The sequence below is a fragment of the Danio aesculapii genome, chromosome 3 (genome assembly GCF_903798145.1).
Source record: "Danio aesculapii chromosome 3, fDanAes4.1, whole genome shotgun sequence".
NCBI lineage: Eukaryota > Metazoa > Chordata > Actinopteri > Cypriniformes > Danionidae > Danio > Danio aesculapii.
This window is the reverse complement of record NC_079437.1, coordinates 51,351,333-51,363,666: the sequence shown is the minus strand read 5'-3', so window position 1 is coordinate 51,363,666 and position 12,334 is coordinate 51,351,333. Positions and strand designations below refer to the sequence as shown.

The following is a 12,334-nucleotide window of genomic DNA, read 5'->3' as shown; positions in this document are numbered from 1 at the left end:
TTTATGAGCCAACCAGATGAAGTATCTAATAATTAAGATGATATTTAGTTCCTGTAAAAATTGTGCAACTATCAGATTGCTGTAATAGTGCTGTGTTGAATAAAAGGATACCATTTTCATATAAAAACATGAATATCACAACTGAAAAATGCAGCACTCATGCACACTCATCTCTGTGGAGACAGCCTGCATTTTAAAAGCAGATCTAAAAACACCTCATCCTTTTTGTCTGTCATCTTGATTTTTATTGCTTTTAGTGACATTAAAGCGATAGTTTATACAAAAAAATATAATAAATAAATAATGTCATAATTTACTCATCCTCCACTTATTAAAAGCCTGTTTGAGTTTGAGGAACTGGTATTGACTCCCTTTTTGTGTACCATGGATGTCAATGGAAATTTATTCAAAATATCTTCTTTTAAGACACTCAAAGAGGTTGGAGACTACTTGAGGGAAAGCAAATGATAATTTCAATTTCAATTTGAGGTGAACTGTGACTTTAAGTAAGATGAAATGTTTCTTTTTTCCAATGAATATTTGCATAGTTATATAGTTCAAATATTTTAACCCTTATGTACTGTTGGGGATGTTTTCATCCACTCTGGGGGGATTTTGGGTCTTAATTTGTCTATACATTTTTCTGTGTTTCAGCTTGCAGAATGGTTTTTGTTGACAAATGTTATTGACACATTTTTTGAGAAAATGCTTTGAAATTTATAAAGAACTCAACGATACACTCTCTACAAATTCACCCTTTTGTTATGTTTGCGATGAAAACATCCACTAAATTAAATTACTGTAAAAATAAACTTGTTAATCAACCTCAGTCCTGATCAAAACTGCTAAATTGCTTAGAAAATTACAGGATTTTAACTCTGTTATTGCCAAATTCATAAATGATATAACTGATTTGGTGAAAAAAAACACAAACTACCATATTTTCAACACTTTCAACAAGTAATTTGGACTGGATTTTTTTTACCTTTTATCAGTCTTGAACATGTAAACAACATTGCCTTTGATAAATTGTTTTTATTAATGTTCATGTTTTCTTCCTAATTCACTACTGGTGACTGTTTTCCCCCATTGACTTCCATTATAACACACTTTTTTCGATTGCAAAACCATGACACCATAATTATACAGTTTTGATTGTTGGTAGTTTCCCTGTCGGGAGATAAATTTAGTAATTTTTACTATTGATCATCAGTTGGCACCATTAACCCTTTAGATAGGCATGTGAAAAAAGCTTAGTCTCTGGATTTTGTATGGAGTGCAACTGCAAATGAAAGTGTGTGTATGTGTGTCTGATTGTGTGAGAGTGACCTGTGCACACTTACCTTGATGTGTCTGAGAAAATCAAAGTATGCAGCTCTCAGAACTACATGGAGTAAACAAACAAGACTGTGTATTTATGCACCATCAAATGTGGTTATAATGGAAGTCAGTGGGTCAAAAACAGCCACCAACAGTAAATTAGGGAGAAAAAATGAAAATCTAACAATGCATCAAAGTGTTCGAGACTGTGATAAATGGTTAAAATAATCCAGTGTACAATTGCTTTTTATATTGAAAATACGTCATTTTGTGTTTTTTTTCACCAAATCAGTGACATCGTTTATGAATTTTGCAATTAAAGAGTTAAAATCCTGTAATTTTCCAAACAATTTAGTAGTTTGATCAAGACTGAGGTTGATTAACAGATTTCTCTAAAGAAATAATAAAAAAAAAAATAAATCTGATGCATTTTCACAGCAGCTTAATTCAGTGAATGTTTTCATCCATAACATAACAAAAGGGTTGTACATTTGAACAGTGCAGGATTAAAGGTTAAAGTTTCCATGAAATCAAATAGTTTCTTGTTGAACAATTCATCTATGCATGTCATTATGAAAAAAAGTTTGCCCTTCTAATCTTTAGTTGCAGTTTGAAAATGCACTTCCTGTTTTTTTTGTCTGTTAGGTTGTAAATAACTCTCCCCAAATCATTTTCCAGATGTTTCTGAATGAAATGCCTACTTTTAATCAGCTCGCAGTAGAAAACAAACAAAAAAAAAAAAAAAAAGCCAAACCCTCTGTTTTGTCCTTTAATATTTTGTTTCTCTTGAAACTGTGTTACAATATGAAAAATAAATAAATAGAAAATAAAAATAAACAGTTGCAGCTTCTGGTTCATGTGGACTTTAAATGTAAATAATTTAGAGTTACAGTATATATTTGCTAAAGCATAAAAATCTAAACCCTTTGCACATATTACTGCTCTCATTCCAGTGGAAATGGTCTGTTGGTCTGGCCAGAAGTGACAAAAAAACAAAAAAAAAAACAAAGTCATTTAGTAATGAAAGAAAAATGTAGGCTATACTGTTGACTTTAAGCCAGTTTCCACTGATTTGACAGTTAATGTGATCATGACTGCCCTTCAAATAGAGCAATAACCAAATCCCTTAAGGTCAATGCTGAATCTTAACGAAACGGGCTGTCACAGAGGACATGGCATAGGCCAACTGTAATTGGTACATAGCCATATATAACTCATTCTGGATGTGTGAGGATTAATTGGTAAAATAGATTTAATCATACGGTCACACTGATCACATTCATCTCTCAATAATTATTAGACTAAGAATCTTGATTAAAAATTATTTTAAAATAGATAATGTGACATTATCAGTGTTACATGCATAATTAATTATAACACATCAATACTAATATGCAATATACATTAGTTTTATCATTGCATTATGAGTATGTAGCATTAATAATAATGAATTATTACAAGCAAGGCCACAAAGGCAATTATATATCAAGCACCTTTTCTTAAAGGCATAGCTCACCCACAACTGAAAATTTCCTGTTAATTACATCATTGCGTTGAATACTCTTTTAACGATTCAGTTAATGATTAAATAATATTTCTAGATGATGCTGTCCTTGGTGATTCACAAACACAACTCAATGGGCAAGACAATATAAATACTCATGGCTCATGATGATTCATTGATGTCTTAAGAAGTGAAGTGATCTTCAGCTCACGTTTGAGTTTGTGCTTAAGTGTGATTATGCAGCAGGAAGGTCAACACTCCTAGGCTTGGATTAAAGGTAATAGTGATTAGATTTACTAACAATAGGTAGTTTTGCTTTTATTTAGCCTGTATATTTCTTCATTTATTACAATGACAGCGTTCATTAAATTGTTTCACATTGTAAAAAAAAATAAAAAATCCTAGTTGCCTTAAAGTTTTAAGCTGAATCACATTAATCTTATGAGTCCATTGAACTTTTATGTATTATGATAAACTGACTTAAACAGCTTGTGCAACTTATAAACTAGGTTAGAACATGATTACTTAGTTTGAATATACAGTGTATATATATATATATATATATATATTATATATATATATATATATATATATATATATATATATATATATATATATATCTTATTTTTTTTAGGTTAGCATAATAGCAAATAATATTTTTTTATAATATTTATATAATATTTAAATTGAAGAGTTTTTCATTGATTGTGATTTATTTAAATAATTATTAAAATCCAAGGGGATTTGTGAGATTTACATGTAAAAATTTGAGTCAAAGTTTCCTCACTTTCCTGACAGAAAGAACAAGTATCCATAATATTGGTACACTGTAAAAATGCAGAGTTCCACACAATTCTTTCATGTTATCTAAACACAAATCAATTAGTTAACTCAATCATGTTACAATTTAAGTGCATTAAACATAAACCAATTAAGTTGTCCTAAAAACCCTTGAAAATTTTTGTTGTTTCTACTCATTTTAAATAAGTAGTTCAAATAAGCAGCACAACTTATTTATTTGAGGTCTACAGTTTGAGATAAAGCATTGACCAGGTATAGAATCTGTGAAGAATTTAAAAATAAATTTCCTTTGCTTTGTTTGGGATTACATATTTATATGGGAGGGAGAAGTTGTGTTCTTTTTCCAATCAATATCTTGTATTAACACTGACCAATATGATTTTCCTCTTGAAGCAATTTCATGTTTTTCTTTGTTGGAAAATTTGAAGAATAGTTTGTTGTTACATTTCATATACTAATATCTTTCAATCTGTTCTTATATTTATATATGTTAGATGTACTAATTATTTTGGGATCGCATTCACAATAGTGTTAAATGTCTTATATGGGTTATGAAATCGGGTTACAAAAATAAGTGGAAAACATTTTTTTTCTGCACATCAGGTTTATAATTATCATAAACAACTCCCTTTCCCGCAAGCGCCGCCACTTTATTATAAACTAATACAATAACACCTCCCCTCGTCAATACCACGCCCCCTTTAATACACTCCTAAACAGTGAAAGCTCAACTGAGAGGCGTCCCGCACAGAACACCATCCGAATAATCCCACAATATCACCCCACCATGCTGGACAGCAGACTTCAAGGCATTAGTCGGAGCAATCCGGATACCTGCACATGAATACCTGCTGCAGTATAGTTTAAATATAAGCTGCAAATATAAGCAAGTCCATAATTATTTAGCAGCTCCTTCAGTCAATGAATCAGTCATTGAAACTGATCAATAAAACATAGTCATTTAGCGCACGGTCACGCAGGGTGCGAATTAATAAACCTGGATATGGTTTATTAATTTAGATGGGATTCAGATAAGAAGTCAGGGCGCTGTGAGGGAGATATATCGACGCGCGTTTCTTCAGACGGAGGGAGTCAGAGAGACTGCTGGTTTCGAGGCGGGAGGACACATGGGTCGACAGCACAACCTTTCATTTTTTGCTCCGATGTGCGCGTTAAATACGACAAGGAATCCGATATGAACACCTACTGGCTTTCCAGTCCTGACATTTCTGCGCGCCAGTGTTTTCCTTCTTGGATTTGGTGGAGACGTTTCGCCTTATTCTCAGTGCTGAAAACGGGACTGCGGACGATATTTACTCGCTCTTTCGCGGACTTATTGTTATTATCAGTATCAGTGAGTCGTGCATCGAGCTTCGCATCATAATGCGAGTTGTTGTTTTGTTATGGCTTGATAACGCGAGTGTATTGACTTAACATGTCGAATTGTTTTTTCGTCGTTTTGTACGTCTTCATCCACGAATTTTCTCCCTCCGCTAATTCTCTGGACTGCTCCATTCGTTTTAATCTGCATGCATCCGCACGAAGAAGGGGAAAACGACAGATAAACGGCAGAAGGACTGAAGAATGAATGAATGAGATTGACTGAAGAACAGGAGGAAACGCAGTAAGGTATGGACCTGAGGTTTATATGATGCTGGGACGTGCTGCGGAAAGCGCGGACATCTCTGTCACCTCTGGCGTGTAACGAGGTTTATTTATTGCTGTTTTATTGATATCTTATGCTTACGGACCACGCGCGCTTGGGATGCGTCAGAGACAAATACGCTGGGTGCGCGCGGGTCCGTTATATCCCATAATAAACTGTCAGGTCTGACACTTTGTTTCAGCTGCATACCAACATTTAAAGTTCACTAATTACAAACAGGGTTTCAAGAGAAACTGTTATGTAGAACCCACTTTTGAAAAGCAGATTAATAGTTCTTGTTTTAAAAGAGAAACGCATTTAGACAATGTTTGAACACACAGGACGCATTTCAGCGCGACACTGCACCATTCACCAACACAGGCGCATGCTAAGTAAGTTAAGCAGTTTTATATCGCAATTATGAATTGATGTAATGCTTGTTAGGCTACATATATATATTCAGAAAGCTTATCTGAGAACCACTTTTTAAAAACGTAATACAAATACATATTCCTTTATATAATTAATATCTCATTATATGATGCAGGCCTGCAGGAAACATCAGATTATATATGGTAGAAAAGTCATCCAGTCCTCGACCTTTGCATGTCTTGATTGTATATACAGGCCTGTGTGAGCTATAGCATTAATGTCACTATATTTACACACATTAAGGTGAATCACAAGGCTCTCCAGGGCACTAAAATATTAAAGAGCAGTCTAGTCTGTGCAGTAAAACACATTGCCTCCTGATGGTATGAAAAGAGAACGGCTGGGTGACATTTAAGTTAAATGGACACGACTGGACCAAAGTTGAATCTCCTCAAAGCAGCAGGTTCCATTTTAAACGTCACGCCTCACTGCCAGCAGAAGCTTCTTGATGTTGGTTTAGGTATAAAATGCCAGTGCTCTGCTTTAGGACTGGTTCCCTGCCAAAAACACGCTCTCGGAACAGAGCGAAGGATTTATGTGTCTCTGTCCGAGTGTCAGAACAATTATTCTAAGCTCCGAGCAGATGAATTATAGGCAAGCATTAGCACAATATTAATGATAGCTCCATTTTTATATTGTGGCAGTAGTCATTGGAGAAATGTATTTGAACTTGTTTCTTTTTTGCTTTTGCCAAAGTGGCATTTCTTGGTGTATGATGAAAAGGATTTGATAGATTGGCCGCATCTGTGTCATCTTTATTTTGGCAGTGCTTTCACGGCAATGGTCTGGATTTGACATATGGATCCACATAGTGATTCAGTCATTGCAACGTTATTGTCAGATGCATGATTTGTTAGCCCATTTTGGTGTTCCTTGAAACAACGGCTGTGATGGTCAAGCTTCCAGCAGGTTTTTTTTCTTTTTTCTGAAAAGATGGGAACAGAGTGAATTGTCACAAGTGAAACACAAAGTGAATTGTTAAACTACTTGTTACTTGGGCATAAAAAATACATAAAAAAAGATTTTTTCTTGGTATGCTTAGAACTAAAATGTCACCCCGGATCACAAATTCAATCTCACTGTATGCTGTCTGCTAAAATACATTGGATGGCTCAAAATTTTGGATTTTTTCTTTCATGGCAAAAAACAAAACACATTTTTTAAATTTAAAGTAAATATCATGTTCCATGAATATATATTTTTAATTTCTTACTGTAAATAAATCAAAACAATGTACAAAACACCTGATTTAAATAATTTTAAAGTTGATTTTCTCAATATTTTAATTTTTTTGAACCCTCAGATTTTTGATTTTCAAATACTTGTAAGTTTAATCAACTATTTTTTATTCCAACAACCAATACATCAACAAAACGCTTACATTTAGCTTTCACCGAAGCTCAATATATACAGTATGTATAAAATTATAAAATATAACACTTGCGACTGGATTGTGGTCCAGGGTTGCAAATATTTAACAAGATTAGTTAAGAATATTTGTTTTTATGTCAAGTCATTATGCATTTTTACAATTCTTAACCAAAATATTGAAACATTATGGAAAGGTATCAGTCAAACATTTTAGAACATATAATAAATCTTTATATTATACATATGTCACCCTTGGAATTATGAGGTTCTATCTGCGTTCTGAATGATTTGAGATATTGAGCTTCACCGTTTTCTTGCAATTCATATAGCAAACAATAAGTGTGTAACATTTGTTTTTTTAAATAAAAAATCTTAAAATGTAAACAAATAGAATAACATCCCATAATGAAAATAAGTTGTCATTAAATAAGTATATGTCAATAACTCAATTTTGACAAAATGTCAGATAGAACCTTATAATTTTAAGGTGATGATATATATATATATATATATAAATATCTAAAAAATGCTGAATTCCACATAATTCCTTCATGTTTTCCCAACACAAACTGATTAAGTTAACAGTTTTACAAATGTAAGTGAATTGAACATAAAACAATTAGGTTGTCCCCACTAAAAAACTCAATATTTGTCATCACCTTCGAATTATACGGTTCTATTCGACATTTTTGTTTAAATTGAGTTATTGAAATTCTTTTTAAATGACAACTTATTTACATTATCGGATGTTTTTTATAAGTTGTTTACATTTTAAGACTTTTTATTTAAAAAAAAAATGTTACACATACTGTTTGCTATATGGAATGCAAAAACTTCAAAGCTCAATATCTCAAAATCATTCAGAACGCAGATAGAACCTCATAATTCCAAGGTGACGTTGTGTTATTTAAGCTTTTTTTCAATAAGTAGTTTGAACAAGCAGCGAAAATCATTTTCTGATTGTCTGACAGTAGCCTCGGCCTCAGGATTGGTTGATGTTTGTTCAGCAGTGAACCCTGTTTAGGGTGTTTTTCAGTGAAAACAGTTTGACATTTCCCTCTCATTCTCTGTGATTTCTGTTTAAACAAACAAAAATGGTGGGAACTGGGACTTGCAGATTGTCCTGGTTTGACCTTCTAGATTGAAAGTTACAGAGCGAGCTTGTTCACGGCATTTACCGCTCCTTTGAATCGTGCAGTCTCTCGGTTTTTCTGTCCTCCTCAAGTGCACTTAGCTGCATTAAGCAAAGGTGTGTGCAGATGGTACAGGCCAGCTGCTGAGAGGACATATAATTTTCATTTTCTCTTGTTCAGTGCGCCAGCGTCTCACGAGCGCACAAGGCCTTTGCGTTTCCGGCGACTGTATTTATTCCACTCCTTTTCTAACAGATTCAGACCCTTGTCTCCGCCTGTTCTCTTCTCTTATTCCTCTGTCTGTTTCTCTGTATCTCTTGCTCTCCGGGGTCCCCACAGGGTTTGGGTATTGTTATGCTGTCAATCATCCAGCAATGAAAGATTTCTTTTTTTTTTTGCTGCTTGTAGCTTCCTGTAAGGCCCATTCAGAGGGAGTGTCCACTGAGGTCCATATGGATTCTGCAGCATTTCATCTTTGAAGAAGTAGATTATTTGATTAGAGTCATAAATATTCGAACCATTATTATATTTAGATATTTATATTTGTGTATTAGTTTTAAATAGTGAAAAATGACTTGTGTTATTTATACATGGCTCAAAGACATTGGTGAAAGCGGTGCTATACCTAAAAATGACATTTAACGCAAAAAAGGTTGTCTACTTAATGTTTCAAATAGCTTGAATGTAAAAAGGTATGGGTTACATAATCATTCACCATAAACAATTATTGATTACACTATATTATACGTCACACTAAGTACTAAAGTATCAAAAAATAAGTACAATTAATGTATTTGTTATGCTTACTGTATATTGTATTCCAGAAGTTGGGGCTATTAGACTGGGGTGTGGGTAGGGCAAGGGTCAGGTTCGGTGGGTTAAGGTGTAAGGGATGGGTCAATAGTATAATTATAAATGTAATTACATAAATTAATTACTGATGTAATTACAAAATAATTGTAAAACATAAGTATGAACGTACATAGGACAATGAAGCGCATTGTGCCAAATGATTAATTTACATGTACAAACTTAGCATTCAATGTGACTTAAAATAAAGTTTATTATATAGAGAGTTCAGGTTGCAAAAACCTAAAGTGCTGTCTACAATTTCCACTGAAAATGAACATTATTCTCATTCCCCTTTGTTTATGTTGGGATATTTCACTTTAAAGACCAGGAAAAGGACTTATTCTTGATGTTACTGAACATACACACAGGAGCCTGATAAAAATGCTATTTTTAGAGGAAAATTTCAGATGGCATTTAGAGGTTTTTGCATCTTAACTCTTCATATTATATTTATTTAACTGATAATATAAGAATATATTAAATGATTTAGAAATTCTTGCTGACAAATTTTCAGAGCTTATTGTTTTGTGGCAAAGTATAAACATTTAAAATAAAAATTAATAATATAAAGCTGCATTATTCTAAAAGAAAAGTGTCTTAATATGCCGTCAAACGATTCTTGTTCAGAATATTTTTTTGGTATATTATAGGGCTGCACAATATGTCATTTCAGCATTGATAACGCAATGTGCGCACATGCAATAGTCACATTGCGACATATAAAATTGTAATTGTAGTTGTTCATAAGCCACAGAATTGTTTTTACTTACTGTATTTATACAGAATATATATTTCTATTTATTTATGCCAGAACAAATCGTCTTGTTTCTAGTCCTAATATCTTCATTTCAAAGTGAAAACAAGAATACTTTGTTTACCCCACTGGCAGATCATTTCACTTGTTTTAAGGAAAAACTCTTAATTTTGACTGGTTTATTCTCAAGTTAAAAACAAAACAGATTTTCTAGATGTTTGGTAGATATTTTTTTATATATTAGATATTCGTGCTGCCCTAGTATATGACATGCTGGATAAGTTGGCAGTTCATTCCGCTGTGGAGACCCCAGATTAATAAAGGGACTATGCCGAGAAGAAAATGAATGAATGAGTGAATAAATGATACAAAACGTGTCTTTTACTCTGAGAAAATTACTTTGTTAAGCTTAACCTAATTCTCTTTTTTTCTAATAATTACTACTCTAATGCATTTTACATTTTTTATTTCACAAAATTAACATAATTAACAAGTATTAATCCCATTAATGTTTATTTTTGCAAAGTGTTAAGTTACACTAATAATATATACACAACCTATATTACATACATTGTATTTCTATCATTTGTATGAATGTTCTTTGAAATTATTTGTTAACACTTTATTTTGATGGTCCATTTGAGTATTAGTAGACTGTTTGCTTAATATCTGCTGACACTGCTCCTTCAACAGACATATAACTGACTATAAGAACCTTAGCAATGTCAACTTACACTAACCCTATCCGCAACTTAAATTCAACGGACCATCAAAATGAAGTGTGGCCAATTTTTTTTTATTGTTTTTTTGTTCACCAATGATAGCATTTGGTGATAGAATGGCAAATTCTGGCACCAAAATTGCTGATGCAAAAAACAAACAAACATAAAAACAATGTTTGCAAATATTTCATATGTCTGTTTATCCACTACAGACTTGGTCTTTCTTCTCTTAGCTCATTATGTGTTGACAGTCATTGCATTATAAGACTGCTCATTACTGAATGAATGGTTTTTTTAGCGGCCCACTGGGGGAGACAGAGCGAAATATAGAAAAGAGTTTGTGAGGATGCTGTCGCAACTGTCCCAGTTGTTGTGAAAAGGCACAAAAGCAGCAGGAACTGGGCGTCCCTATCGAGACTGCGCCTGAGTCTCGGCCTTTGTGTGCTGAAGTGCTGTTCTGAATGTGTGGATGAATGCAGCAGGCTGTAACCGCAGGCGCCAGGCATCAAGGCCTTTGTATGAGTCTCGAAAAAAAAAAATCTACATCTGGATCCAGGGATGGAGGAGTGCGCACCGTGCTCCCTCGTCACACCTCCGTACGCCGCTGATCGGGAACCGACGGCGTGATCATGGAGCACAATGGAATGTCTTGATCAACAAGTGCATATGAATGGAAAAATCAATGAAAGCTCTTTTTCATAAATTGAGTGCATGTTAAATTAGCCGAATGGGTCCGTCTGGACAGATATAGCGGATTGTTTGGCTGCTGTCTTTGGATCATGTCTATCGACTCTGCAAGAGGGGGGGTGTTTTGCCTCGGTTTACAGCTGTGAAAGGCTAAAATAGAGCCCAATCAATGGCGCGCTGAGATACGGGGGCAATTTACTTGGGGGTATTGCTGTCAAAAGTGGCTCTGCCAGCTTTCACACCCACTTCTGTCACCAAAACAAAATAGAACTGTGTGATTGCTTAATATCACAATCCATCCAGGCCAAGACATTCCCCAATTAAAGCGCCTTTTTGCTGGTGCAGAGGAACAGTCCAAAACAGCTCTGGTTATCCAACATATTTAACAAGACGCGAGGCTGTTCATGCTGTGTTTTTTTTCTTTCAGCTAGGACGCTGTTTGATGCAGATTTAACAGCTAAAGGGAACGCCAGAATCGTTTCACTGATCATTGCATGAAAGGGTGTTGCCATCTGCCGCCGGCTCAACAACCAACTATAGCTCATCATTTTGTGTATATATTTTTTGTGTGTGCGTGTGTGTGTGTGTAGGAAGCTATGAAAGAGCGACGTATATAATGTGCAGTGCTGTAGACTAATCCACTTGTGCGTAGGCCTAATACAAATTTGTCAAATTCCACGGTGATTTGGCTTGAGTGAAATTCCTTGAAAACGGAATGGAGGAAGTGGCTCGACGGGATGTGAAATGTCAGTCATGCATCTTTCTGCTCAATCCTGTCAGTTTTGCTCCCCCGGCCTGGAGAGGGAAGTCAAGCTGAACCGAGCTGTGCAGGTGGTGGAGGAAACCGGAGACAGTGGTGAATATAATAGCTAATAATAATAATAGCTCACAGACGCTCAACAGAACTCCCTGATAGACTGTCGTTTATGCTGTGTGTGTTTCTAACCTGCTATATTTCGGGGAGATGTTGCTGAAAAAATGTCTGCGGTAGTCAGCTGAATCTTGGCTAGGTTAGCTTGGTTATTATTTTAAAAGTGTCTAGATTGGGCGGTTTTCATCTGGTTGGTTGCAAGTTTGTTCTGATAGGGTCAGCACAGAACAATTTTAAGTCCA

At 34.6% G+C, this 12,334-nt stretch overlaps 1 protein-coding gene across 1 annotated transcript in view; it reads left to right on the top strand.

Annotated features, from left to right (window-relative positions):
• Positions 1–5,173: 5,173 nt before the first annotated feature.
• Positions 5,174–12,334, top strand: part of adgrl1a (adhesion G protein-coupled receptor L1a) — a 370,561-nt gene continuing 363,400 nt past the window's right edge. Inside the window, exon 1 of the mRNA XM_056454205.1 lies at positions 5,174–5,254. The gene's annotated coding sequence lies outside the window, so the exon portion shown is untranslated. The remainder of the gene's footprint in view (positions 5,255–12,334) is intronic.